At 44.0% G+C, this 27432-nt stretch overlaps 1 protein-coding gene across 1 annotated transcript in view; it reads right to left on the bottom strand.

Annotated features, from left to right (window-relative positions):
* Window positions 1-27432, bottom strand: part of LOC147707975 (amine sulfotransferase-like) — an 830947-nt gene that overhangs the window by 389760 nt on the left and 413755 nt on the right. The gene's annotated exons all lie outside the window — the stretch shown is intronic.

Raw genomic sequence — 27432 nt, 5'->3', positions numbered from 1 at the left:
AACAAAATAAGGATGTGTGCAATGCGCATATCAAAGGAGTGAGACACAGAGAAAGAGAGAAAGAAAAGAAAGCCAGGGAGAAAAAGAGAAGAAAGGAAAGGAAGGGAGTGAGAAAGGGAGAGAGAGTGAGAGATAGAAGGAAATGAAGGAAGAGAGTGAGAGAGTGAAGAGAAGGAAGTGAGAGAGAGAGAGAGAGAGAGAGAGAGACACCGCCGCCCCTGTGCATCGATGACCAAATAATTACCTGCTGCCTCCAAAGTGCCTACCAGTGGGCACTCCACGTGCCTATGAAAGCTCCAGAGCCTGCTCCCCCCACCATGGCTTGGTGCACATTATATAGAGCTGCTCCGCAGCCCACCAGATCCCACACATGTCCCTGAGTCATTAATGGCGGAGACCACATCAGCTTCTGGTGCCGGTAAACCTGTGCAACGCAAGTCAGCGCCACATGGTGGTAGGTCGCTGACAGCCATACAACTTAGGGTGCGACTAACCCTGTGCAACTCAAGCCCGTGCCACATGGTGGTAGGCCCCTGATGGCCACATCGGCTTTGGGTGGTACTAACCCTGTGCAACCCAAGTCCATGCCACGTGGTAGTAGGCCCCTGACGGCCACATCATGTTCGGGTGGCACTAACCCTGTGCAACTCAAGTTCGCACCACGTGCTGGTAGGCCCATGATGCCCTACAGCTCAACTTGTGGCTAAATCTCTGCGCAACTTTTCATGGACTCTTTATGATTCGACCCGTGGAGCGTCCGCCATCCAGGCACCACCGGAAATAAAGGATATAACGTTGTCTATCAATTATATTTGCATGGTCACATGGCCTGTGATGCATGTGCCAGATGTTTGTGGTGTGTGTGCAAACTAGCCCTCATGGTGTGGCCGTGACATGCTGACAACTAGACCACTGACCTGCACACCAACAGCGAGTACACCTGCAACAGGTAGCTATGTGGGACTAACTTCGGAACGTATTCGGAGTGGCATGGCGTACAACGGAACAGGGCAGGAATAGCCACAATGACTCTGAGGCTCTGGGCGTGATTTAGTACATGTCTGGACAAGGAAGTGACTAATTTGTGTGTCCTCATTGTAGTGTTTACGGCACCAGAAACACAATAGGCTATGTAGCATACTGTGACTGACATTCCATTAGATGAGTATCATTGACGTAAGGTGAGTCTCTACATTCTTCCACATATTCATACATACATTAGGTAAAACAACACAGCAGTGCATCACTGGATGTTTATTGCCCATCCAGTGGAGTTTAGCAGCTGGAGCGCTAGAGGGACAGGACAAGCACACTTCTCAATATGGGCTCGTGGAGGGCGGACCAGAGTCCATCCGGGGATGACAGGTACCGCAGAACTGGAAGGATACAGTCACCAGTGAGGTTGCCATGTCATTGGTCATTGAAGAGAATATAGTAGGCCATGTCCCGGACCAAGGTGAGTGCATCAGAGTGTAACGTGGGATAGTGGAAGGTCATGGGGACATGTGTTGCACCAAGCATAAACAGGCCAGGTGGCAGAAAAGAATGGTAGTACATTCTTTTGATCTCAAATCCATCGACATCCTTGTTCTCATTCTCGTATGTGTGCACTGCCCCACCTGTGGGTTTTTCTGTACCAGCTGCGGGACTGTGTGCCACTGAAACATGAGTGGACAAAGGTGGATTGTTTTCCGCACTGTGTGCCACTGACACATCAGTGGACGGTGATGGACTGTCTTCCGCACTGTGTGCCACTGACACTTCAGGGGGCGCAGTGCATATGCCTGCTGGGCTGTGAGGTGCTAACACACCAGGGAGCAGAGAAGTGAAGGTTGTGGGGGAGCAGCATTCATCTGCTCCATGCCTTGTGGCAGCAATGCCAGGGTGAGAATCTGAAGGACATGGTAGATCCCAGCTACATTTTATGTTCAGCGGTGGGTGCCATCCTTTAAGCCACCATCCACAGCATGTTCTCCTTGAGCCTCTGCATGTGTGGCAGGTCATAGCATTTAAAAAACCTTTGAAATTCACTGAAAAACCATAGGTTTCAGACACGTTATAGTTAGAAATGAGCATTTAAAAAACCTTTGAAATTTACTGAAAAAAACATAAGTTTGAGACACATTATAGTTAGAAATTAGCATTTACAAAACCTTAGAAATTCACTGAAAAAACCATAGGTTTCAGACATGTTATAGTTAGTTGGACATTTCACTCGTACAAAACCATATAAATTCCCTTGTTATAGTTAGTTCAGCTAACTATAACTCACGCACCTGCAATGCACTGCTGATGACGTCACATATTACATCATTCATGACATGGTCAGTGACAACACTGATGACATCACTGATGACATCTCAAATGACATCACTGGTGTGTGAGTAGCTCTATGGGTTACTGATGGTGCATGAGTAGCTGTATGGGTAGATGAGTAGATATCTCAGTGGCTGTATTGGTGAGTGACTGGCTGTATGAATGAGTAAGTGGATGTGTATGTAGACCTATGAATCAGTGCATGTGTATGTATGTACTGGTATTGGTGTGTCAATTGTTTCAAATATTGTAGTCTGACATTTGGAGTGGGTGTATGATAGGTTTTATTGGGGTGTGAGTATGTTCATCAGAGATTATGTGGATGATGTCATCAGTGATGTCATCAGTGATGCCATTTTGAGATGTCATCAGTGATGTCACTGACCATGTAATGAGTGATGTTATATGTGACATCATCAACAGTGCATTGCGGGGCGCGAGTTATAGTTAGCTCAGCTAACTATAACGGCGGAATTTTTCTGGTTTTGTATTAGTGAAATGCCAGCCTAACTATAACGTTCCTGTAACCTGTGGTTTTTTCAGTGATTATATATATATATATATATATATATATATATATATATATATATATATATATATATATATATATATATATATATATATATATATATATATATATATTCACTGAAAAAACCATAGGTTATAGACCATATATAGTTAGGAATTAGCATTTACAAAACCTTAATTTACTCGCACAAAACCATTGAAATTCGCATATATAGTTAGTTGCGCTAACTATATATCGCGCACCCGCAATCCACTGCTGATGATGTCACATATTACATCATTCATGACATGGTCAGTGACATCACTGATGACATCACTGATGACATCATCCAGTGACTGTATGTTTCTGTAAAGTTAAAATATGTCTTACATATTGAAGAATGAGTGGATGTATAAGTGTCTGGATGAAGGATTTAGTAGGTGCATGACTGACTGTATGAGAGAGTGATTAAATGTGTCTCACTGAGTGCATGGGTTAGTGACTAAACTGTCTTAATTTCTGCAACATTATATCTGTTGTTCTGTAAACTGCTGCATGTGTTGATCAGTAGCTATATGAGTAACTATATGGGTTATTGATTGGTTGCCCAAGTATTTGTATGGGAGACTGAGTGTGTGTGTGTGGGTGGCTGGGAGGTGTGTGACTCTGTGCATAGATGTGTGAGCAGTTGATTCACTAGATGTATGGGTTCAAAAGTGCATGTGGAAACAGCTGTTGACTGTGTGCATGAGTGTATTGGTGAGTGAATGGATATCTCAATGCTACATGTCAAAGTAAGTACATATGTAAAACACAGTACATGTGAGAGTTGACATATATCAATAACTGTGCATAAGAGCCAGTGAATGTGTGAGTGGCTGTATGAATCATTGTGAACTTGTATCAGGGATTGTATAAGAGAGTAAATATGTGTTAGAATATGTTTCAATAAGTAAGGTGTGTATAGCTGTATAGTTGAGGAAATGGAGGTGTGATTGATTCAGTGCATGACTGACTAGGTGTGTGAGTAACTCCATGGATGAGTGATAGTCTGTGAGTGTCTGTTTACTCTGAATGTATCTAAGGTTATATTAGAGTCTGAAGAGGTTGATCGTATTATCACATGATTGATGTCATCAGTGATGTCATCAGTGATGTCATTTGGGTTGTCATCAGTGATGTCATCAGTGATGTCACTGACCATGTCATGAATGATGTAATATGTGACATCACCAGCAGTGGATTGCGGGTGCGCGATATATAGTTAGCGCAACTAACTATATATGCGAATTTCAATGGTTTTGTGCGAGTAAATTAAGGTTTTGTAAATGCTAATTCCTAACTATATATGGTCTATAACCTATGGTTTTTTCAGTGAATTTTTAATGTTTTTTTAATAGCAAATATGAAAAGCTGTAAAATGTCAAGTACGTGGTAGGTAAAAACATTTTCGTATTTATGCACGCTGATGTGCTTTGAACGCTGCCCCCCCCCCCTCCTCTTTTCTTTTAAAAATTGGAAGAAACAAAAAGTATTCCCTTCCATAAATAACCCAAGACTTTTATTTTGTTATGGCAAGGGAACGAAATAGAGAATAAACTATAGTTGGTCACCATGGGGTTTAAAGAAGGGATGGTTCTTCACCAGATTAGATATTTTCCCAGACCCTCATTCTCCAATGTGATGAACTAGGCTAAAATTCTTCTGGTGCCTGCACCCTGTCACAGAATATCACCCTAAAACATGGAATCTCCCAAACACCAGATTGAGTTGAACCCCACAGTAAGCCTTATTTCTTCAGGGCCTCAGAATTTCTTTTGCTTTGCTCATGGAAATTGTGGGATATAGGAGAGATAAGGTGTCACCATTAAGAAAGGGTAGTATTTAAATTTGCATATCAATTATGTTAAACCTTTTAGACATATGATATGCTAGCTTGAACTTATGCTTTACATTTGAAGCTGAATTCAACAGATTAAGTAAGTAGGTTTTCGTAGTTGTAACTTTAAAGGGTGATCTAGCAAGCTGTAAAGATTTTCTAAAACAGTGGAGCGTATTTAGTTTTCTAATGTACATGTTTATGAAACGAATACACAAATGAAACATTTGTGGGTTTTAAATTTCCGGAGAAGTATAATTCACCAATAGCTTTCTCTGTAGATGTTTTTCCATTAACAATCCCAGTTCCATCACCCGCCCAGGATATCACTACTGTTAGTTGTTATTGTTGCTTCTGTTTTAATAAAAAATGTTTTAAGGTGTTTACTGTTTTTGTTGCGATGTATATATTTATAAGTTATTAAAGTGTTATAATCCTACTAATTTTTTTATCGATTATTGCTCTTTGAGATATTCCCTGTCTACAAACAGAGAAGAATCGGAATATTCTGTCTCCCTTTGCAGATAGTGAAGGATAGGTAGTGCGGACTTTTGTCCCCCGTTGTAATCCGTCATGACTGTTTTTCTCCCCACTGATTGATTGATTGGCTGGACATTTATTGTTCAAGGAATAGTTCTTTCGAGGTATTCTCTGTTTGCAAATAACGTGGAATAGAAATATTCTGTCTAGTCTTTGCAAGTAGTGAAGGGTGGGTAATGCGGACCTTTGTCCCCCGTTGTAATCTGTCATGCCCATCTACTCCCCACTGATTGATAAACTAGTTCCACCCGGACCATTTATTAGAGGTACATCATCTGGCTCAACCGGAGGGTACCCCTAATAAAGAAGACATATGTAAAATATGAAGTAATCACTGTATCCTGTTAAACAGAAACTTTAGCATGAAACACACTTGAAAAGGAAGGGAAAGAAATCGAACAAAATCCGTAGGCCACTGATGAGTTTTTGACTTCGCTAGAAATAAGAAACATGAAAGTGGTGAGAGAAGCCAAGCTTGACGTTACGGCAGCCACGAGGTAGCTAGGCTCCGCCACCCCCCCACTGCTCCAAGCATGTCTGTCTCACCGCCCGCCACGCCCAATAACGGTAACATGAAATAGATACAAATCAGCAGATACCTACCCCCATTCCGGAAACTCCCGAAGTGCAACAGGTTCGCAGCTACGCCCATCCGGAAGACGAGGCCTTCGGCACGTGTAGGGCGGGTCCTGCTGGCAGCCGTCGGCCGGGGAGGTCGTCGCGTAAGGTGGGCCAGGAGAGGAGCCGAGGCCGACGGGATCCCTTGTCCCATCCTCCTCTTTCTTCAATAATGGCTGCGACAACGGGGGGGATGTCTTGCACATGCCACCGACCCCCCCCTCCCCTCGTATCTCCTGGTCTGGCCCCGGCTTGGTATGAGCTCCCTGTTCGGTCCTGAAGCGGCGCCCTGCAGGCCATGGGGGGGATGTCTTGCCTCTGCCTCCGACCCCCCCCCTCTTATCGCCTGGTCCGGACATCACGGATATCAACGCCAAGTGTCGGCGTGGGGTGCGCTGGGAGGGAGAGGCGGCGTGAACGAGCCTCTCCCACCCCCCCAGGTGGGGGCCCCTCAGCTGCACCCCCAACGCTCCACTCACCCAACAAAAGGTCTCGTCCACTATTGCGAGGCAATGATGCTCCGCTCACCCAGCGGGGGTCTCGTCCACTGTTGCGGTGCAACGGCGCTTCTGAGTTCAGCTAGAAAATGAGTCCTGCGTCCAGAAATGTTCTCCTCGACTTTGAAGATTCTATAAGAGCCACGGGGGCCCCGGACTCCCGCAGACACCCCCGATGGGGAATGACTGCCATGATCACCCACGGAACGACCACGACGTAGCCGCGGGACGTCGGCGCGCTCATGCCGGCGCCGGCCTCAGTCTTGAAATGACCAAAATCCTGCAAGACTACCAACTTGATCAGTTCCGGTGGGACACCAGTATGACCCGGTAGGAGAGATTGTTGCCTCCCACCCCACTTTGACTGATGGTTCATATCGCCAGTCCCCTCTGCTACCCTTCAACGAAAACTTTTGGACTGCCGAAAGAGGTCCAGGTCCAACCACGAGTTGGTGGAGACATTTTGACTATACTTGGACCTTCCTGACCTCACCCAAAATGGCACCGGTACAAATGAAACTCTCAACTCCTTGTTGTGCCCCGATTGCTCAGCCTTGATATCATGAGATATGTATGCAGTTTTTAGCACATGAATTGATATGGGATAAGACTGATTATATGTTCGGACAATGAATTGATCCGGGATGGGTATTGATTATACGTTCGAACAATGAATTGACATGGGACGGGTACTGATTACACGTTCGGACAATGAATTGATATTAAGTTCTAATGCATCATTGATTACTGTATTTATTGAAGGTTCGAATTGTCGACACTTTTGGTACTTGCTCACAATGAATTATCCATATGATTTTGTTGCACTTGTCGCACTTTTTACTATGAAATCAACGACCACTGACTCTGTTATGTTTTCCACAAATAAATACCCCCCCCCCATTTACAGTTCCAGCCTGCTCCGTGGCCGGACCACGGGGTTGTAGGCCCGTATTTGTGCACCAACATTTTTATTAAAGGTTTTTGAAAAAGCAAACGTAGTTGTAACGCGTAGATTGGTAAGTTTCGAATAAATGGCCACTGTTTCCGATATATATAAAAAAAAGCAGGTGAAATGAAGCAGCTCGATTAGTTAAGGGTTAAAAAGTATAGTACGCACAACAGACCTGGTTATTCGCAATCCGCCAGTATTTAAAAATTTCTTTCCATTGACCACACATGGCCATATGTACACCCCGTCAGTTGGGGAAAACACGGAAATGAACTAACTTATGCTAAAAAGCGGCGACTGTTGAAAATGGCAATGTATATGTACATAAGCGCCGTTCATTTGTGTTCACCATACCCCTTGCTGTGAACAGAACGAATACCGCGAAAGACTGACAGCATTATCCCGCCAGCATAGACCTATGCACGCACGCACGCAAACGACAGCCATTTTTAGGCACCATGGCCTCTCTGCCCGTTTGTTAAACCCCCAACACCCCTCCCGCGCACACAACTCGTGCATCGACCATAAAGCCCTCTCCCTCTGCGTGACCCTGCTCTAGAAGTAACACTCCTGCTTGACCCACCCCCCCCCATTTCCTCCCAGGAACACCCTTCCCCTCTGCTGACGAACCCCCCCCCCCCCAGCTGCACCTAGCCTCTTGACCCGGTCCCAAGTCATAAGACCAAGCCTCGTGGGAGTACACCCCCCCCTTTTTGCCCAGCATAACAAAACCGTGATACACCTTCCCAAGTGCTCGATCTTATCGCCTGCCCAACCTTTGATCTGATCATCCCCTCCTGCCCTCGTGTCCTGTAGCAATGTCCGGCTGAGAGATCACAATCTCTTGTTACATTCAGGAGGGGGGGATGACATCCGAGCGACTGGTATGGGAATAGGCCTGAAGCTGGGGTTCCAAACATGCTTTTCCTACTTCGAAGTATTTTTATTGCAATAAGGAATGTTTGTGCATCATAAACATGTGTATAAAAGACGAAACCTCAGAGAAACTTGTTAGAGCACCTCCTGAAGACACTATGTGCGTGTCCGAAATGACAGGCTCTCCTCATGAGAAATAAAACTCTGTTCTTGTGTTCCTGCCTCCAGCGCCCGTCTCTTTATTTGGTAACCGTTCAAAATGGGAACTAAGTGGCGTCTTGTGCCAGCAGCCTGGGCATCGGTTGTAATCTGGGCTGAATTTTCCTCAGTACGGGGTGTGATTCTCAGGGAAGAGCAGCACATATGGGAGGAGGTTTATGGCCCATGCATGAGAGAGAGAGCGTGGGTGACCAGTGCATGGGGGAGATGCTTGCGAGGGTGGGGAGCCATGCTGAGGATCGGCGGCGTGCAGAGAGTGGGTCTGGTCAAGGCATCTAAAATGGCTGCCGTGCACGACAAAAGTGTGGCATTGGAAAAAAAGCAAGATGGCGCAGACAATGTTTATCAATACGAATTAATTTATAACAATTATTTTTACCAATATATTTACTCGCAGTGTCAAAATGCCGGTCAACACTTCCTGATTTCCTTCGAATCGAACGTTAACAGACGTAACGATCGGCGGCGTGCAGAGAGTGGGTCTGGTCAAGGCATCTAAAATGCCTGCCGTGCACGACAAAAGTGTGCCATTGGAAAAAAGCAAGATGGCGCAGACAATGTTTATCAATACGGATTAATTTATAACAATTATTTTTAACAATATATTTACTCGCAGTGTCAAAATGGCGGTCAACACTTCCTGATTTCCTTCGAATCGAACGTTAACAGACGTCACGCAGCAAAAAAAAAAAAAAAAGAAAACGCTCACGCGCAGCCGCTGGAAGACAAGTATCAACATATATGAGTCTCCTCAACCACCCTCAGAAAACATAGGGGGTCAGGATACGTCTCCCGTACCCCCTTATACCCATTTCTCACATTGTTTTTCCTCCATCTTGTAATTTAATTAAAACAAAACACAAAATGGCGAATTCCCATTTGCCCCACGGGACCCTTTAATAACCCCAACATCATTCCTAGGGGGTCAAGAGAGGTCTACCTTGCCCCCTTTCATTAAATTCCCCCTTCATTTTTCTCCTCTTCTTGTCTCTCGATCCTACCGAGAGACAAGATGGCGGCCGCACCGGACTGTTTAGAATGTTGACAGACACCGGAGAGCCAATCAGCTTCGCTTCGCAAAGCTCCGTAACGCGAAAAGTTCACGAACCGGAGCGCTACCCGGGACGCTGTCACAGATATATCTGTTTTTTAAAACGTTAATTTCTCAAAATCCACTGGAGCACATATATTGAGACCCAGCAAAGGCACATCGGGCTAACAGTCCCTACAATTTTGCCAAGTTTTGTGCAAATCCATTCAGCCGTTCGAGCTAAAAGTGAGGCCAAACGCCCTATAGAAAAATGAATGGGAAAAACGCGTTTTGGGACCCCCCTTTTTTCTCGGCCCCTCCTTGACGAAACCCCCCCAAATTTTCAGGGGCTGCTCAGAAACAAAATGTCAAAGTAGTAGGGGGTGGGTTGCACTCCACAGTTCCTTCCAATTTCTCTTTTTAAGTTTTTTATGACCTGAATCCAAGCGTGCTCAATGGTACCGTGCCCAGCTCCGATGGCACGTGGTAAATATCAGACAACAGTGGGACACAACAGGAAGTGACCCTGACCATGGCACAGTTGCTGCTATCTGCGTTTTGCTGTATGTATATTACTTTGTAATCCATTTGTCGTTTTTCATCCTTGTTTAAACATTTTCTCACTTTTGTACTCATCTTTTGAACCACATGCAAATGCAAAGCCAATTTCCAAAGTTTCTCATATTCGAGATGGGCCATCCGTGCCTCTTCATTCAAGAATACGCAAAAGTGCTCATTTCTTCCAAAAGCAGTTTATTAGCATAACCCAATGCATTTCGGGCCTCGGGGGGCCCTTCGTCAGGGATAACTGTGAAAACAATGTAACACCAATAAGTACACTATACGCCTTTTCATCTACATAATTACATCTTGTAAATTCATTACACGGAAAAATATCACAAAAACGTAGTGATAGTATTGGTTATCATGAACTGCTAAACGCGCTGCATGTTATCCGGGCATGTCATCATAAATCATTTTATCAATGAATGTACGCTACTACTTTACATGGCATACTGCTTTGTAAACCGTCCTGATGCAAATAACTTCGATGCTCGTGTAATGCTGCTAAATGAACACTCACTCTGCATTATTAACCCCTTTCACCCGCTTGGTGGTTTCCCCAGCGTTCTGCCCTTCATCTCTCATTCCTCGTTTCATTTTATCCTGCATTACTGATTCAAAACCTGTACCTCTCTTTTCACACCCCAAGCGTTTTTATAAATGGCCATCTTTAATTCATAAGCACCTCTCCTGAACTGAAATGTTCTTCCAGAGTGGGCTGATATACCAACACGTTCCTTCTATTTCCCCCTTTCCACGTACCTGCTCTTAAACAAACATCCTCCTTTCTGTTCTGAAAAAGTATTTCTAGTTCCCGGCAGAACCTCCTCGCTTTAAGTAAACACTGATAACGCCCCTCCTACCCCCGAGTGCTTTCCACATTACACTTTATCGTTTGCACCTGGGATATTTCGTGCTGTAAAGACCTTCTCTCATACTACAAATACCATGTTGCATTGCGTCAGTAAATAAACATTCATTTGTTAACACATATATTAAACATTAAAAAATCCTGCCTGGAATCAATGTGCAGCGTAACACGCTTGTCTAACACATTAATGGTTCCATGATAAATGATTGCTATCCAGCTAGCTTGCTGACACTCCTCAGAAAATAAACTGGTAGAATGAAATGTGATATTACGGCTTGCATGTGTTTCATTTCCCTTACCTGAGCAATGAGCACGCTTGGATTCAGGTCATAAAAAACTTAAAAAGAGAAATTGGAAGGAACTGTGGAGTGCAACCCACCCCCCACTACTTTGATCTTTAATATTCGGCTCCATCGGGTTCTGCACCCAAACAAACTGGAATACAAGACTAACGAAGAGGGAAATGAAACACATGCAAGCCGTAATATCACATTTCATCCTACCAGTTTATTTTCTGAGGAGTGTCAGCAAGCTAGCTGGATAGCAATCATTTATCATGGAACCATTAATGTGTTAGACAAGCGTGTTACGCTGCACATTGATTCCAGGCAGGATTTTTTAATGTTTAATATATGTGTTAACAAATTAATGTTTATTTACTGACGCAATGCAACATGGTATTTGTAGTATGAGAGAAGGTCTTTACAGCACGAAATATCCCAGGTGCAAACGATAAAGTGTAATGTGGAAAGCACTCGGGGGTAGGAGGGGCGTTATCAGTGTTTACTTAAAGCGAGGAGGTTCTGCCGGGAACTAGAAATACTTTTTCAGAACAGAAAGGAGGATGTTTGTTTAAGAGCAGGTACGTGGAAAGGGGGAAATAGAAGGAACGTGTTGGTATATCAGCCCACTCTGGAAGAACATTTCAGTTCAGGAGAGGTGCTTATGAATTAAAGATGGCCATTTATAAAAACGCTTGGGGTGTGAAAAGAGAGGTACAGGTTTTGAATCAGTAATGCAGGATAAAATGAAACGAGGAATGAGAGATGAAGGGCAGAACGCTGGGGAAACCACCAAGCGGGTGAAAGGGGTTAATAATGCAGAGTGAGTGTTCATTTAGCAGCATTACACGAGCATCGAAGTTATTTGCATCAGGACGGTTTACAAAGCAGTATGCCATGTAAAGTAGTAGCGTACATTCATTGATAAAATGATTTATGATGACATGCCCGGATAACATGCAGCGCGTTTAGCAGTTCATGATAACCAATACTATCACTACGTTTTTGTGATATTTTTCCGTGTAATGAATTTACAAGATGTAATTATGTAGATAAAAAGGCGTATAGTGTACTTATTGGTGTTACATTGTTTTCACAGTTATCCCTGACGAAGGGCCCCCAGAGGCCCGAAATGCATTGGGTTATGCTAATAAACTGCTTTTGGAAGAAATTAGCACTTTTGCGTATTCTTGAATGAAGAGGCACGGATGGCCCATCTCGAATATGAGAAACTTTGGAAATTGGCTTTGCATTTGCATGTGGTTCAAAAGATGAGTACAAAAGTGAGAAAATGTTTAAACAAGGATGAAAAACGACAAATGGATTACAAAGTAATATACATACAGCAAAACGCAGATAGCAGCAACTGTGCCATGGTCAGGGTCACTTCCTGTTGTGTCCCACTGTTGTCAGAAACAAAATGTGCCATTTTCCTGAAAATTTCAGCCGATTCCGTCCACAAACGCCAAAGTTATTAGACATGGAATTTTCAAAAGTTCCATAGAGAAAAAATCCTAACTATATATACCTACTGGCGACCGCCAGTAGGTAATATATATATACAACAAGAAACTCCGACAACTTCCAACCCACGCTGTCGAAGAAGGAGACTCAGACCACCATAGCTCTACAGGCGAAGTTTTGTTTATTAAATCACAGCCTGCAACGAAACGTTTCTGGCTACCGAAGCCCTTGATCACATATCAAATGTATATATATATATATATATATATATATATATATATATATATATATATATATATATATATATATATATATATATATATATATATATATATATATATACATATATATATATATATATATATATACATATATATATATATATATGAAATCCATCACCTCCTCCAACGACGAGAGTAGAGACGCCAAACCAGGGGAACAGGTAGGAACAGCATTTATTCCACAATCAGCAGGTAGGAAAAGTTTGTATCACCCGCTGTAATGCGAATGCAGTTCGTCTTAAAATTAGCCTTCTTCAGCGCCACGGGTGTAAATGCTTCAGATGGCGGCAATTTTCACTGATATAGTATCACGCCCCACCTGATTTGTCCGGCGCTGCCCCGCCCCTGCTGGCACGAATACCTATCGCAAATGTCTCTCTGGTCAGTCACATGATGTACCGCGACTACCAGTCCCAGAATGCATCTGTCTTGCACTTGCTGGTGAATGATGCATGGGATGGGAAAGCGCTGTGCTGATGACAAAATCTCCGCCCTCTGCTGCCGTGGAACACGCTGTCGCCTCCAATCCCCACTCGTCTCAACCTCCCAATGTCTGGTGTCCTCTAAGCGGGGACAGGGGTGAAATACAAACCCTGCCCAGCGTGAAGCCGATTGACTCCAACACCGCCGTAATTTCGCCCAGACCAGGAAGTGGGTTTCTGGCAAATTCCGGTACCTCGGACACATCCAAACGCCACCGAAGCAGCAACCAGCGAGCCAGAACCAACTTGATGAGACGGGGGCCTCTTGTGTGCGGCACTGGAACCCGCACTGTAAATGAGATCCATCACCTCCTCTAACGACGAGAGTGAAGAGGCCAAACCAGGGGAACAGGTAGGAACAGCATTTATTCCACAATCAGCAGGTAGGAAAAGTTTGTATCACCCGCTGTAAGGCGAATGCATTTCGGCTTAAAATTAGCCTTCTTCACGCCACGGGTGTAAATGCTTCAGATGGCGGTAATTTTCACTGATATAGTATCACGCCCCACCTGATTTGTCCGGTGCTGCCCCGCCCCTGCTGGCACGAATACCTATCGCAAATGTCTCTCTGGTCAGTCACATGATGTACCGCAAGTACCAGTCCCAGAATGCATCTGTCTTGCACTTGCTGGTGAATGTTGCGTGGGATGGGAAAGTGCTGTGCTGATGACAAAATCTCCGCCCTCTGCTGCCGTGGAACAGGCTGTCGCCTCCAATCCCCACTCGTCTCAACCTCCCAATGTCTGGTGTCCTATAAGCGGGGACAGGGGTGAAATACAAACCCTGCCCAGCGTGAAGCCGATTGACTCCAACACCGCCGTAATTTTGCCCAGACCAGGAGGTGGGTTTCTGGTAAATTCCGGTACCTCGGACACGTCCAAACGCCACCGAAGCAGCAACCAGCGAGCCAGAACCAACTTGATGAGACGGGGGCCTCTTGTGCGCGGCACTGGAACCCGCGCTGTAAATGAGATCCATCACCTCCTCCAACGACGAGAGTGAAGAGGCCAAACCAGGGGAACAGGTAGGAACAGCATTTATTCCACAGTCAGCAGGTAGGAAAAGTTTGTATCACCCGCTGTAATGTGAATGCATTTCGGCTTAAAATTAGCCTTCTTCAGCGCCACGGGTGTAAATGCTTCAGATGGCGGCAATTTTCCCTGATATAGTATCATGCCCCACCTGATTTGTCCGGCGCTGCCCCGCCCCTACTGGCATGAATACCTATCGCAAATGTCTCTCTGGTCAGTCACATGATGTACCGCGACTACCAGTCCCAGAATGCATCTGTCTTGCACTTGCTGGTGAATGTTGCATGGGATGGGAAAGCGCTGTGCTGATGACAAAATCTCCGCCCTCTGCTGCCATGGAACACGCTGTCGCCTCCAATCCCCACTCGTCTCAACCTCCCAATGTCTGGTGTCCTCTAAGCGGGGACAGGGGTGAAATACAAACCCTGCCCAGCGTGAAGCCGATTGACTCCAACACCGCCGTAATTTCGCCCAGACCAGGAAGTGGGTTTCTGGCAAATTCCGGTACCTCAGACACATCCAAACGCCACCGAAGCAGCAACCAGCGAGCCAGAACCAACTTGATGAGACGGGGGCCTCTTGTGTGCGGCACTGGAACCCGCACTGTAAATGAGATCCATCACCTCCTCTAACGACGAGAGTGAAGAGGCCAAACCAGGGGAACAGGTAGGAACAGCATTTATTCCACAATCAGCAGGTAGGAAAAGTTTGTATCACCCGCTGTAAGGCGAATGCATTTCGGCTTAAAATTAGCCTTCTTCAGCGCCACGGGTGTAAATGCTTCAGATGGCAGCAATTTTCACTGATATAGTATCACGCCCCACCTGATTTGTCCGGCGCTGCCCCGCCCCTGCTGGCACGAATACCTATCGCAAATGTCTCTCTGGTCAGTCACATGATGTACCGCAAGTACCAGTCCCAGAATGCATCTGTCTTGCACTTGCTGGTGAATGTTGCGTGGGATGGGAAAGTGCTGTGCTGATGACAAAATCTCCGCCCTCTGCTGCCGTGGAACAGGCTGTCACCTCCAATCCCCACTCGTCTCAACCTCCCAATGTCTGGTGTCCTCTAAGCGGGGACAGGGGTGAAATACAAACCCTGCCCAGCGTGAAGCCGATTGACTCCAACACCGCCGTAATTTTGCCCAGACCAGGAGGTGGGTATCTGGTAAATTCCGGTACCTCGGACACATCCAAACGCCACCGAAAAAGCAACCAGCGAGCCAGAACCAACTTGATGAGACGGGGGCCTCTTGTGCGCGGCACTGGAACCCGCGCTGTAAATGAGATCCATCACCTCCTCCAACGACGAGAGTGAAGAGGCCAAACCAGGGGAACAGGTAGGAACAGCATTATTCCACAGTCAGCAGGTAGGAAAAGTTTGTATCACCCGCTGTAATGTGAATGCATTTCGGCTTAAAATTAGCCTTCTTCAGCGCCACGGGTGTAAATGCTTCAGATGGCGGCAATTTTCCCTGATATAGTATCATGCCCCACCTGATTTGTCCGGCGCTGCCCCGCCCCTACTGGCACGAATACCTATCGCAAATGTTTCTCTGGTCAGTCACATGATGTACCGCGACTACCAGTCCCAGAATGCATCTGTCTTGCACTTGCTGGTGAATGTTGCATGGGATGGGAAAGCGCTGTGTTGATGACAAAATCTCCGCCCTCTGCTGCCATGGAACACGCTGTCGCCTCCAATCCCCACTCGTCTCAACCTCCCAATGTCTGGTGTCCTCTAAGCGGGGACAGGGGTGAAATACAAACCCTGCCCAGCGTGAAGCCGATTGACTCCAACACCGCCGTAATTTCGCCCAGACCAGGAAGTGGGTTTCTGGCAAATTCCGGTACCTCAGACACATCCAAACGCCACCGAAGCAGCAACCAGCGAGCCAGAACCAACTTGATGAGACGGGGGCCTCTTGTGTGCGGCACTGGAACCCGCACTGTAAATGAGATCCATCACCTCCTCTAACGACGAGAGTGAAGAGGCCAAACCAGGGGAACAGGTAGGAACAGCATTTATTCCACAATCAGCAGGTAGGAAAAGTTTGTATCACCCGCTGTAAGGCGAATGCATTTCGGCTTAAAATTAGCCTTCTTCAGCGCCACGGGTGTAAATGCTTCAGATGGCAGCAATTTTCACTGATATAGTATCACGCCCCACCTGATTTGTCCGGCGCTGCCCCGCCCCTGCTGGCACGAATACCTATCGCAAATGTCTCTCTGGTCAGTCACATGATGTACCGCAAGTACCAGTCCCAGAATGCATCTGTCTTGCACTTGCTGGTGAATGTTGCGTGGGTTGGGAAAGTGCTGTGCTGATGACAAAATCTCCGCCCTCTGCTGCCGTGGACCAGGCTGTCGCCTCCAATCCCCACTCGTCTCAACCTCCCAATGTCTGGTGTCCTCTAAGCGGGGACAGGGGTGAAATACAAACCCTGCCCAGCGTGAAGCCGATTGACTCCAACACCGCCGTAATTTCGCCCAGACCAGGAGGTGGGTTTCTGGTAAATTCCGGTACCTCTGACACATCCAAACGCCACCGAAGCAGCAACCAGCGAGCCAGAACCAACTTGATGAGACGGGGGCCTCTTGTGCGCGGCACTGGAACCCACGCTGTAAATGAGATCCATCACCTCCTCCAACGACGAGAGTGAAGAGGCCAAACCAGGGGAACAGGTAGGAACAGCATTTATTCCACAATCATCAGGTAGGAAAAGTTTGTATCACCCGCTGTAAGGCGAATGCATTTCGGCTTAAAATTAGCCTTCTTTAGTGCAATGGGTGTAAATGCTTCAGATGGCGGCAATTTTCACTGATATAGTATCACGCCCCACCTGATTTGTCCGGCGCTGCCCCGCCCCTGCTGGCACGAATACCTATCACAAATGTCTCTCTGGTCAGTCACATGATGTACCGCAACTACCAGTCCCAGAATGCATCTGTCTTGCACTTACTGGTGAATGTTGCGTGGCATGGGAAAGCGCTGTGCTGATGACAAAATCTCCGCTCTCTGCTGCCGTGGAACACGCTGTCGCCTCCAATCCCCACTCGTCTCAACCTCCCAATGTCTGGTGTCCTCTAAGCGGGGACAGGGGTGAAATACAATCCCTGCCCAGCATGAAGCCGACTGACTCCAACACCGCCGTAATTTCGCCCAGACCAGGAGGTGGGTTTCTGGCAAGTTCCGGTACCTTGGACACATCCAAACGCCACCGAAGCAGCAACCAGCGAGCCAGAACCAACTTGATGAGACGGGGGCCTCTTGTGCGCGGCACTGGAACCCGCGCTGTAAATGAGATCCATCACCTCCTCCAACGACGAGAGTGAAGAGGCCAAACCAGGGGAACAGGTAGGAACAGCATTTATTCCACAATCAGCAGGTAGGAAAAGTTTGTATCACCCGCTCTAAGGCGAATGCATTTTGGCCTAAAATTAGCCTTCTTCAGTGCCACAGGTGTAAATGCTTCAGATGGCGGCAATTTTCACTGATATAGTATCACGCCCCACCTGATTTGTCCGGCGCTGCCCCGCCCCTGCTGGCACAAATACCTATCGCAAATGTCTCTCTGGTCAGTCACATGATGTACCGCGACTACCAGTCCCAGAATGCATCTGTCTTGCACTTGCTGGTGAATGTTGCGTGGGATGGGAAAGCGCTGTGCTGATGACAAAATCTCCGCCCTCTGCTGCCGTGGAACACGCTGTCGCCTCCAATCCCCACTCGTCTCAACCTCCCAATGTCTGGTGTCCTCTAAGCGGGGACAGGGGTGAAATACAAACCCTGCCCAGCGTGAAGCTGATTGACTCCAACACCGCCGTAATTTCGCCCAGACCAGGAGGTGGGTTTCTGGCAAATTCCGGTACCTCGGACACATCCAAACGCCACCGAAGTAGCAACCAGAGAGCCAGAACCAACTTGTTGAGACGGGGGCCTATATATATACAAGAATAGTGCATATTTTCCAAATTAAACCTTTTTAGGAACAATAAGTATAACAATATTCTCGATGTTTCGAACTACATGTACCAGCATGCTGAAAACCGGAAACTCACCTGAGAGAGCCCGGAGGGGCTTGAAATTTATTGCATTCAGCCAATGGTGCTTGAATCAGTTTACCAGCTGTTATCCTCTGACGAAGGAGACATCGAGCTCTGAGACACGTAAGCAGAACATTTTTCACGGAGCTGTATTTGCCAGTTTTTACATTAAAAGGCTTTTTAGCACTTTGCTGTTCGAGGCGTTTTTGCATCAGGGCAACTTGAAGTTTGGATTTTTTACACAGCAGCCTGGTCGTGAAAAGTGCCCCACCCCTGAAGTTGTGAAGGGGGCCTCAGAGGCCTCGAAAAGGTCGGAGCCTTTGGCACAGCGAAGGTCACCTAACTGAACTGGAAATCCTGCTCCGGAGCCCACTGGGATTGGTGCCACTAATCAAATTTTAAAAGAACACTGAATTAAACTGAGCCCACTGTGACAATATTCTCGATGTTTCGAACTACATGTACCAGCATGCTGAAAACCGGAAACTCACCTGAGAGAGCCCGGAGGGGCTTGAAATTGAATGCATGCAGCCAAAGGTGCTTGAATCAGTTTACCAGCTGTTATCCTCTGACGAAGGAGCCAGCGAGCTCTAAAATGCGTAAGGAGAACATTTTTCATGGAGCTGTATTTGCCAGTTTTGACATTAAAAGGCTGTTTAGCACTTTGCTGTTCGAGGCGTTTTTGCATCAGGGCAACTTGAAGTTTGGATATATATATATATATATATATATATATATATATATAAATATATATAAATATATATATATATATATATATATATATATATATATATATATATATATATATATATATATATATATATATATATATATATATATATATATATATATATATATATATATTACCTACTGGCGGTCGCCAGTAGGTAGTTATAGTTAGGACCTAGTTTCCATAGGAAATCCTCAACATTCTATTTGGAATAACTTTGGCCCTGGTTGAAGAATCTTAGCGAATTTCTCAAAGAAGATGGCTCGGTCCGCTGCGCTCCTTCCCTGAAAGTTTGGGGGGGATTGGTCAAGTGGGGGCTGAGATAAAAGGGGGGTCCCAAACGTGTTTTCTCCATGTTATTTTCCTTAGGACCTTTAGACTCGGCTACAGGTCGAACGGCTGAATGGATTTATAGGAAATTTGGCTAAACTGTAGAGTCCGGTTTGCAGATTACGCTTTTTTTGGAATGGTGTAAATCCGTTCAGTAGTTGCTGAGAAAAATAAAGTTAAAGTCAATTATATATCTATAGGCGCGGACGCGTGCGCGCACCCAAGCGGCTGCGCGTGAGCGGAATTTTTTTCTGCTGCGTGACGTCTGTTAACGTTCGATTCGAAGGAAATCAGGAAGTGTTGACCGCCATTTTGTCACTGCCAGTAAATATATTGTTCATTTCAAAGCGTTGAAACATGGAAAGGAGAGAAGGTAGAGATAGTCTTGCTGCGTACGTTTTCTCGGGGTGTGCAGTAAGGCCTTTAAACGCGAAAAGATATATATATTTTTTTTTTAAAGTTGCGGGGTGCGCGCACCCGGTCGCACACACCTATTTACAAGAGTGTGAAAATGGAGATAAATCAGAAGTTTGAGTGCTTAGATATAAGGTGGCTCTGAAAAGAGCCCTTGTGTTAATTGAGTGTTTTCTGCATTTATAAGTAAGTACCGATGCAGAGCCTGATGTTGCAGAGGAAGATTCTGTTTCCCTCATTCGTGAAATGAACACCGTCTCTCCTATAGACGTCTTGCATGTGGTAACGCAAGTTGTTGTGGTAAATAGAACCCATGCTATACTCTCTGAGGAAAGCAGAAACAGATTTATTTACATGTCTCCTTGCTTTCTCAATTTGTGCACAATGTTGATTGGACCAATTCCATTTCTGTCTTTGGCATATATTGGAATATACCAAGGCAGTTCGAGGAAAAAGTGTCATCAATTGTCGAAAGATGTCTTTTAGAAGCATTTCCAGACCTACCCCAGTCATTGTGCCTAGATCGTTACCACCACAGTGCACAATTATAAGGTCTGGTTCTGGGAGATGCATAAAAGTTTTCACCAATGGAATCAATTGGTGACATTTCAATCCTCTTTTGCCAATCCACGTTATGTGTACATTTGGTAAACCAAGGTTGCAAATTCGTCTGCTTACTGCATATTTTTCACTCCAGTGAATATAACTGTGTCCTATTAGCCAGACCTTCATTTTCAAGGGATTTGTAGTCGTCCTCCGATCGGTTCTGGAAGTGGAATGGTAGTTTGAAGCTGAAAGTCAGGATAAAAAAAAAGGATGAGGCTGGGTGTGGTTAAAAAAATAAAAATGATTGGTTGATTGTAATAAGTGGAGATTGAAGAGTACGTTGCATGTTAATGTTTATGTTAAACGAAAAGTACTATTGGGTGTGAAAAAAAAAGACATGTAACAGAGATGTGGATTGGCAGGTGTTTCTGGAGGGAAAACAGTCTTCTTAGTTTGCTGTAGAACGTTGAGACAGGAACTTTTGACCTGTGCCTTTAGCCAGGTGCAGAATGAGGTGTTACCATGGATACAGCCGGAGATGGCAGTTGGTGATGGGTGACTCTCATGTGAGATTGAAAATATTGTGAAGGACAACCAATTGAAATGTAAATTTGATTTTACAATTTTGCGTGAGGAAATGTGATTGGCTGAAGAGAGTTATATGAGTGTGTATTGACTGGATATCTGTGCCATTGAATTTTGGTTGCAGTGATAGAAGCTTAATAGACAGTTCCGTCAAACGAATATCTGTTTTGTGTCTGTCACTGTTGTACATCGTACAAAGCATTGGTAAAGGTAAGTCTGTAACAGTTTGTTTTGTCATGTACCGTAAAATATAGTTTAATCACAAACAATGATTGATTTTCCTCGTAATAACTAATTTTTGGCTGTCATAATGTGTTGTATTTCTAAAAGTAATTTCTTCCATTTAAATGTTGAATACGCAGTAAAAAATATTTTTAATATAGAGAGTAATTATTTTTGAAATTTTGAAGCGTTTATATATAATGAGAGAAGTTGTTCAGGAAGTGAAGAAATGATATTAGCAGACAGGCAGATAATGCAGAAAGAGAGAGAAATGGTAAATTACTAGTGATACTGTTGTCAAAAAATGCTAATGGTTAATGAATTCGTAAACTTTTTGTCAGTCGACAAAATTTCAGGCTGGTTGGTGGCCGTGGCCTGCACTGGTGGGGGTGGGGCGAGAGGGAGGGGGAAGGGGGCTAAAGTGGTAATGATTAAGGTATTCACAAAGTTTCTGTTAGACGACCAAATTATAGTGCCGTTTCTGGTCGCGGTTTGCACTGGTGGGGTGAGGGAGGTGGTCGAGTGAAATAAAATGAAAAGTTTTGACCATGAGGTTGTACAGAGATTTGTGCAGTAAATGTGTTCGTACATTGAGGTAGGAAACGGAGTATATAAATAGCTCTCTCAGTCCTGCTGTTTGACTGCATCTTCATGTCCCTTCTGTTTTCCATCTCCGTTGCCCTGTGTTATCTTATTGTCTGTGTGTCTGTCTGTGTCTGCCTTCAGTCCGGGCTGAGGAAGTTTGCTGTGGAGGCACACACAGATAGTCCTATCAAAGTAATTGGAACGTTTTCAAAATAATAATTATATAATTGCATTGGTATTTTTAAAGCGCTACTGAATGTTTTCTTTCACAATTACCGCTTGGTTGCTTTCTCAGAGCAGAGGGTATGTTGTATTTCACTTGTTGGTGCCTCTGCATCTGACTCTGTTCTCTGGTGGCTGGCGGAGAACTGTTTGTTATTGTGGAGATGAAAGGGTGATAAGGAATGAAATACGACATAGCGTCTGGCCTGTAGAAGCGTGGGAGCAGTGATTAACTCTGAGTGAAGCGGAACTGTAGCGGTGCTTGGTAACAGTAATACATTTTTTTTAACAGAGGTACAACTGTCTGTACGGTGCGCGACCTACTAAGAAAGAGTTCACGGGCAGTAATTGGCTTGCAGGTTCTAGTATCAGTAAGTGAGGTCGAGAAAAGAAAACATTCAGGGCTTTATTTATGAAGGCCTTGCGCCACCGGTGCGTCACTTTTTCCCATTTTAAAAAATGACGCACCGGCGGCGCAAGTTCTTCATAAATAAGGTCCTCAGTTAGTACAGTTGAGGTTACGTGGAACACATGAATAGTTTTTCAATATATAATCATTTCAGTTGAGATTATGGATTAAAAGAGAAAACGTGAATATTTGAAATGTTTATTTAGAAATGCACTGTTTTGAAGGCAAATCATTATGTAATATGAGTACAGAAATTGCAAAAAACACAGTAATTGGTATTGTCAGTAGTACATGGAATCCAAACGCTATAGTTGAAGAAAAATGAATATAGGGGTCGATTAGGATCGCGGACGGACTTGAGTCCGTCCGCGACCCCAGAGTATGAGGGAACGCCCGCATGGGCTGCGGCGTTCCCTCATGTGCGATTAGGATGTGACCGCCACCCTGGCGGTCACATCCTGGATATTTAACATTGCGGCGGGTGCTGCTTCAAGCAGCACCGGCCGCAATGTTAAAAGTGCATGTGTAACATTTACATGCACAAAGCGGCAGGCACCGCGCGGTGCCTGCCGCATTGTGCATGTAAATGCTGGGGGGTACCATAGGTACCCCCCATGTGCACCCCCCACCCGCCAACACCCTGGGGGCCCGCAACGGGCCCCCAAAATCAAAAGTACACATGCTTTTCCACGGCGGAAAAACCGCCGCGGAAAAGCATGTTTTCAAATGCTTCCTAATTTGGCCGGCGGTGTCTGATAGACACTGCCAGCCAAATGAGAGCTTTTCCACCGCGGTTGTAATCCGACCGCGGCGGAAAAGCAGCGGACAGAAACCAAGACCCACCAGCCATCGTAATGCGGCGGTGGGTCTTTGGTGAGTCCGCAGAGGATTTTCCGCCTCCTCCGGGCCGGAGGTGGCTTCCGCCGGCCCGGAGGAGGCGGAAAATCCTCCATCCTAATCGGCCCCTTAGTTTGGAAAAAAAATTGTACACTCTTATAAGGAAGTATATTATATTTTAATAAATGGAAGAAGGTCTCTGGCCTTTCAGTTTAGGAACTATATATGAAAATGCTAGTGGTTATACATCATCAGTTTATCAATCAGCTGTGTACATGCGAAGCACTATTAAGTTTTTGTTATGTTACTGTGTGAGGGGAAAAAAAGGCGCCAAAAGCGACAAAATGGTGAGAGGTGCATGTATGTAATCTGTTGGATGGTGCGCAAATCACTATTGAGGAGAACTACTGTATTGAGATATCTTTTGAAGGTTGCAGTATTGCATTTGAAATACAGCACAAGTAACAATGGAAATATTGTTGAAAGAACATATTTTTCTGTAAAGTATTTAAAAAAAATAATTTTATAGAAAATTAAAGGAGCAGAGGCGTGTGAGGCGGAAATAAGCAGTTGAGAGGCGAAATGGCGTTTACAGTTATAAAAAACTCGTTTAAAATTTACACATTAATTAGGGCACATGTAGCATATATTAGCGAGTTTTGCATCGAGTACGTTTGAAATAACCTTAGATAAGATATGCAATAGAATTGTTGAGATTAGAGTGTAAAAAAATAAAGTTGAAAATCGGGTAGCTGAAGAAAAAAATGTAGTCCACATAAAAGACCAAAATTTAACCAGCACGAAATCATAATGTCCACTGTTAGTAAAGCCAATAGGTCTGTTCTTCATAAGAAAATATGTAAAAGAACGTGAAGAATATAGGGAAGCAAAAGGAAATGAGAACGTCAATGGCTTGCATAAGAGTTATCGAAGCATTGTTTAGGCAAAGTAGGTAGCTTCTGCTTGTAACAGGAAATCATTGTTATCATTTGAAAGTATGTCAGCTATCCAATGGAAAAGAGTAAAGCAGTATTCATGATCTGTTATTATCGGAGCTTCTTTTACCATCAGAGGACAGCTCGGTGGGTTTTCGATGTAGCTCTCTGTTAGGAAAGAGTTAACCGTCCATTGTGTAGGCAAAGTAGGCAGCAAGTGCTTCTAACAGGAAATCACTGTTATTATCTGAAACCATGTCAGCCATCCAATTGAGAAGAGGAAAGGAGCATTCATGATCTGTCATTATCAGAGCGTCTTTTGCCATCAGAGGACAGCTCGGTGGGTTTTCGATGTAGCTCTCTGTTAGGAAATCTTGCGCCTCTGCAAATATATTCTAATGACCCAGAACTCCTTGTATCGCTGCAAAGGCCATAAACCCTCCGTTGTAACAAAGCTGTTCATGATCAATTAACGGATTCATGAGGTGATTGTAATTCGCTTCAGGAGGTACCAAATTGCAGAGACATAAATCCAGGGCCCACGTGAAATCACAGCTCAGGCAATGAAATACAGGCTGCACACAGGTGAAATACGAATATCGAAATGATAATCAATATGAAGTATTCAAAGTTGAGAGTGCTAAGGTGCCGTAGTAGAGAAGCATTCTCTGTCGAAATAGTTCTAAGTGGTCCGGCTCGTTTGCGAAGGCAGGAGGGACATCCATTTTGAATTTACCAAGATGGTAAAGGAAACGGCGCAGCACTGCCGGTTCTATAGCAACTCCACAGAAATAGGTCGCCGGCTATGCAGTGGAGAGGAGCAGAATGACTTGATAAATTTTCTAGCAGTCTAGTCACTTAAATATTGCTTAGTAGTTATCAAAAAAATAGCCTGTCTTGAAGTGGAGGATGCGTTAACAAATAAGGGAGTAATTTGAGCAAATTGTAAAGGAAGGTCAATTTTTTTTTACACCAATGCTGTTTTCTGTGAATGTTAGCTAAGTGAAAGATATGTGTGTGAGCAGATGCTACGTTCAGTTTTAAATGTGACAATGGAGCTCTTGTTCATGTCTTCCGATTCAAGGTCAGAATTCGCTGCCAAATGCAAATATCAAGGAACGCACGCGTGGGGTACATAATCTACATTCTTAAAGGAAAGCAAATGGAGAGTTATTTTTACCGCGTTAGCATTGTTGTTTGAAACGTTACAGTGATTTTCATTATTTGTTAAGAAAGTATCACTGATGAAGAATGAAAATAAATCCTTATAAATAACAGGGACTGGTGTATTTTAGAAAAGGTGTGAAACATTACATGAATTGTAAATAAATAAATAATGTAATTGAAAGTGTATGGTTTAAAAATGAAATGTAAAGGTTTATAGTTGACGTTTTGAAAGCGGTTCTAGAGGGCCAGTTGCATGATAGATTAAAAAAAATACTACATGTTTTTCAAAAGTATTATGTAAAAAATATGTGTCTTTATGTACTATTTAGTTTATCTGCCTGTTGCCTATTCTTTGAGTTTTAGTAATGCTGTGTCTTATAACTTTACCAGGGGCGGTTTGAGGCTCATGGTGGCCTTGGGCAGGGAGGGTAGGTAGGGGGTTTGTAATAGGGGGTCTGGGTGGGGTGGAGTGCGGAGTTTAGTGAAGAGGGAGGGGGGGTTAGGGTGTTTGGTAGTGGATCAGAGTCAGAGGACGCCAAATTTCTGTTATGGGCTACCACGCAAATATGTATCCATTCTCAGAGGGTTATTATATTAAGGATATATATTAACATGGTGGCCCTTGGGGTTTTGTGGTTCTGTGCAAGTGTACTGCTTGCATGTGTATAATGCTGGCCCTGTAGTTTTTGCCTATGGACATGGGGCCTTATTTATGACGGCCTTGCGCCACCCGTGCGTCACTTTTCCCATGCTGAAAGTGACGCACTGGCGGCGCAAGGTTTTCATAAATAAGGCTTTTGTTTTTTTGTGACTTGGGCTTTTAGTTATGAAAGCCTACTGTTGTAGGTGCATGAATTTTAACATGGGGAAAAGTGACATATCTGTGGCACAATGCTTTTATAAATGAGAAATTTTGTATTTATTTTTAATGGAGAGGATTTTGGGGAACTTATTAGTTATGCTTGTTCAATGCTATAATGATTGTATATTGTGTAGGAAATAGGTTTGTAATAAGTTAATAACATTTTATTATTTCCATTTTTAGAGTGTTTGGTGCCTGAAAGGAACAACCTGCTATTTGAATTGATAAATTGAGAGTATATATTCTTTTTTTCAGGTGAGTTCCTTTTTTTGCTTTGGCAATTTCTGTGGGTGGTGATGAAAATAATAAAGAATAATTTTTAAATGTTTAGAACATGATTTTATCTTAAATTTTTCACATGTGGTTCTATCTGCTTATACTACATATGTTTTTTGAGATGTTCTCCATTGACAGTTCAAATTATGTTTTAATGAGCTTGGTACATGTGTTCTTTTGCTAGGAGTTCAGATTTAGAAATCATTGGAGTATAATTCTTTCAGGTTTCTTTTAATTAATACTTGTGAAGTGCTCATTATTTTTGAAATCTTGTTGTATTATGTTTGGCAGTGTTCCACCTTTATTTACAGAGAGGTGTTATGATATGGATCTAAATGTAATGCTCATGTTTCCTGCATATCTGTGAATATACTATGTATAGGCACTTTTTTACATATTAATGTAGAGCTTTATTATGAGGTGGTTGTTCATGGTTAGTATGACATTTTGCATATGCTAAGACATTGACATGGTGAGTATGCTGTTGTAACATAAATGGAACTGTCTCTGTGGGAAGTAGTAATCTGTTAAGTGAATTAAATGGTTTGTATAGTGTGATCCTTTTCTTCAGAGTGCATACATTTATATTGCACTTTGTAGTGATGAAAAAAAAAATGGGTCTCTAAAAATTATTGTACAGGTAATAAATATTTCAAATATCTAGAAAATCTAAAAATAAATTTTACAGTGAAATGTCTTTTATCAACAGTAATTATTTAATTGAAAAAAAAGCTCAGTGTCAATGTTTAGAGTTATATTGCCAATTTCTTTTTCAAAACAAGAGGAATGTGGTATCTTACAATATATAGAGTTAATAAGTTAGAGATTATAAAATTATATGTAGTTTAAAAATTAGTGAA

Source organism: Lissotriton vulgaris, chromosome 6, assembly GCF_964263255.1.
Source record: "Lissotriton vulgaris chromosome 6, aLisVul1.2, whole genome shotgun sequence".
In the NCBI taxonomy this organism is placed as follows: Eukaryota; Metazoa; Chordata; class Amphibia; order Caudata; family Salamandridae; genus Lissotriton; species Lissotriton vulgaris.
The sequence above is the reverse complement of the archived record's forward strand: the minus strand, read 5'-3'. Positions and strand labels throughout refer to the sequence as shown.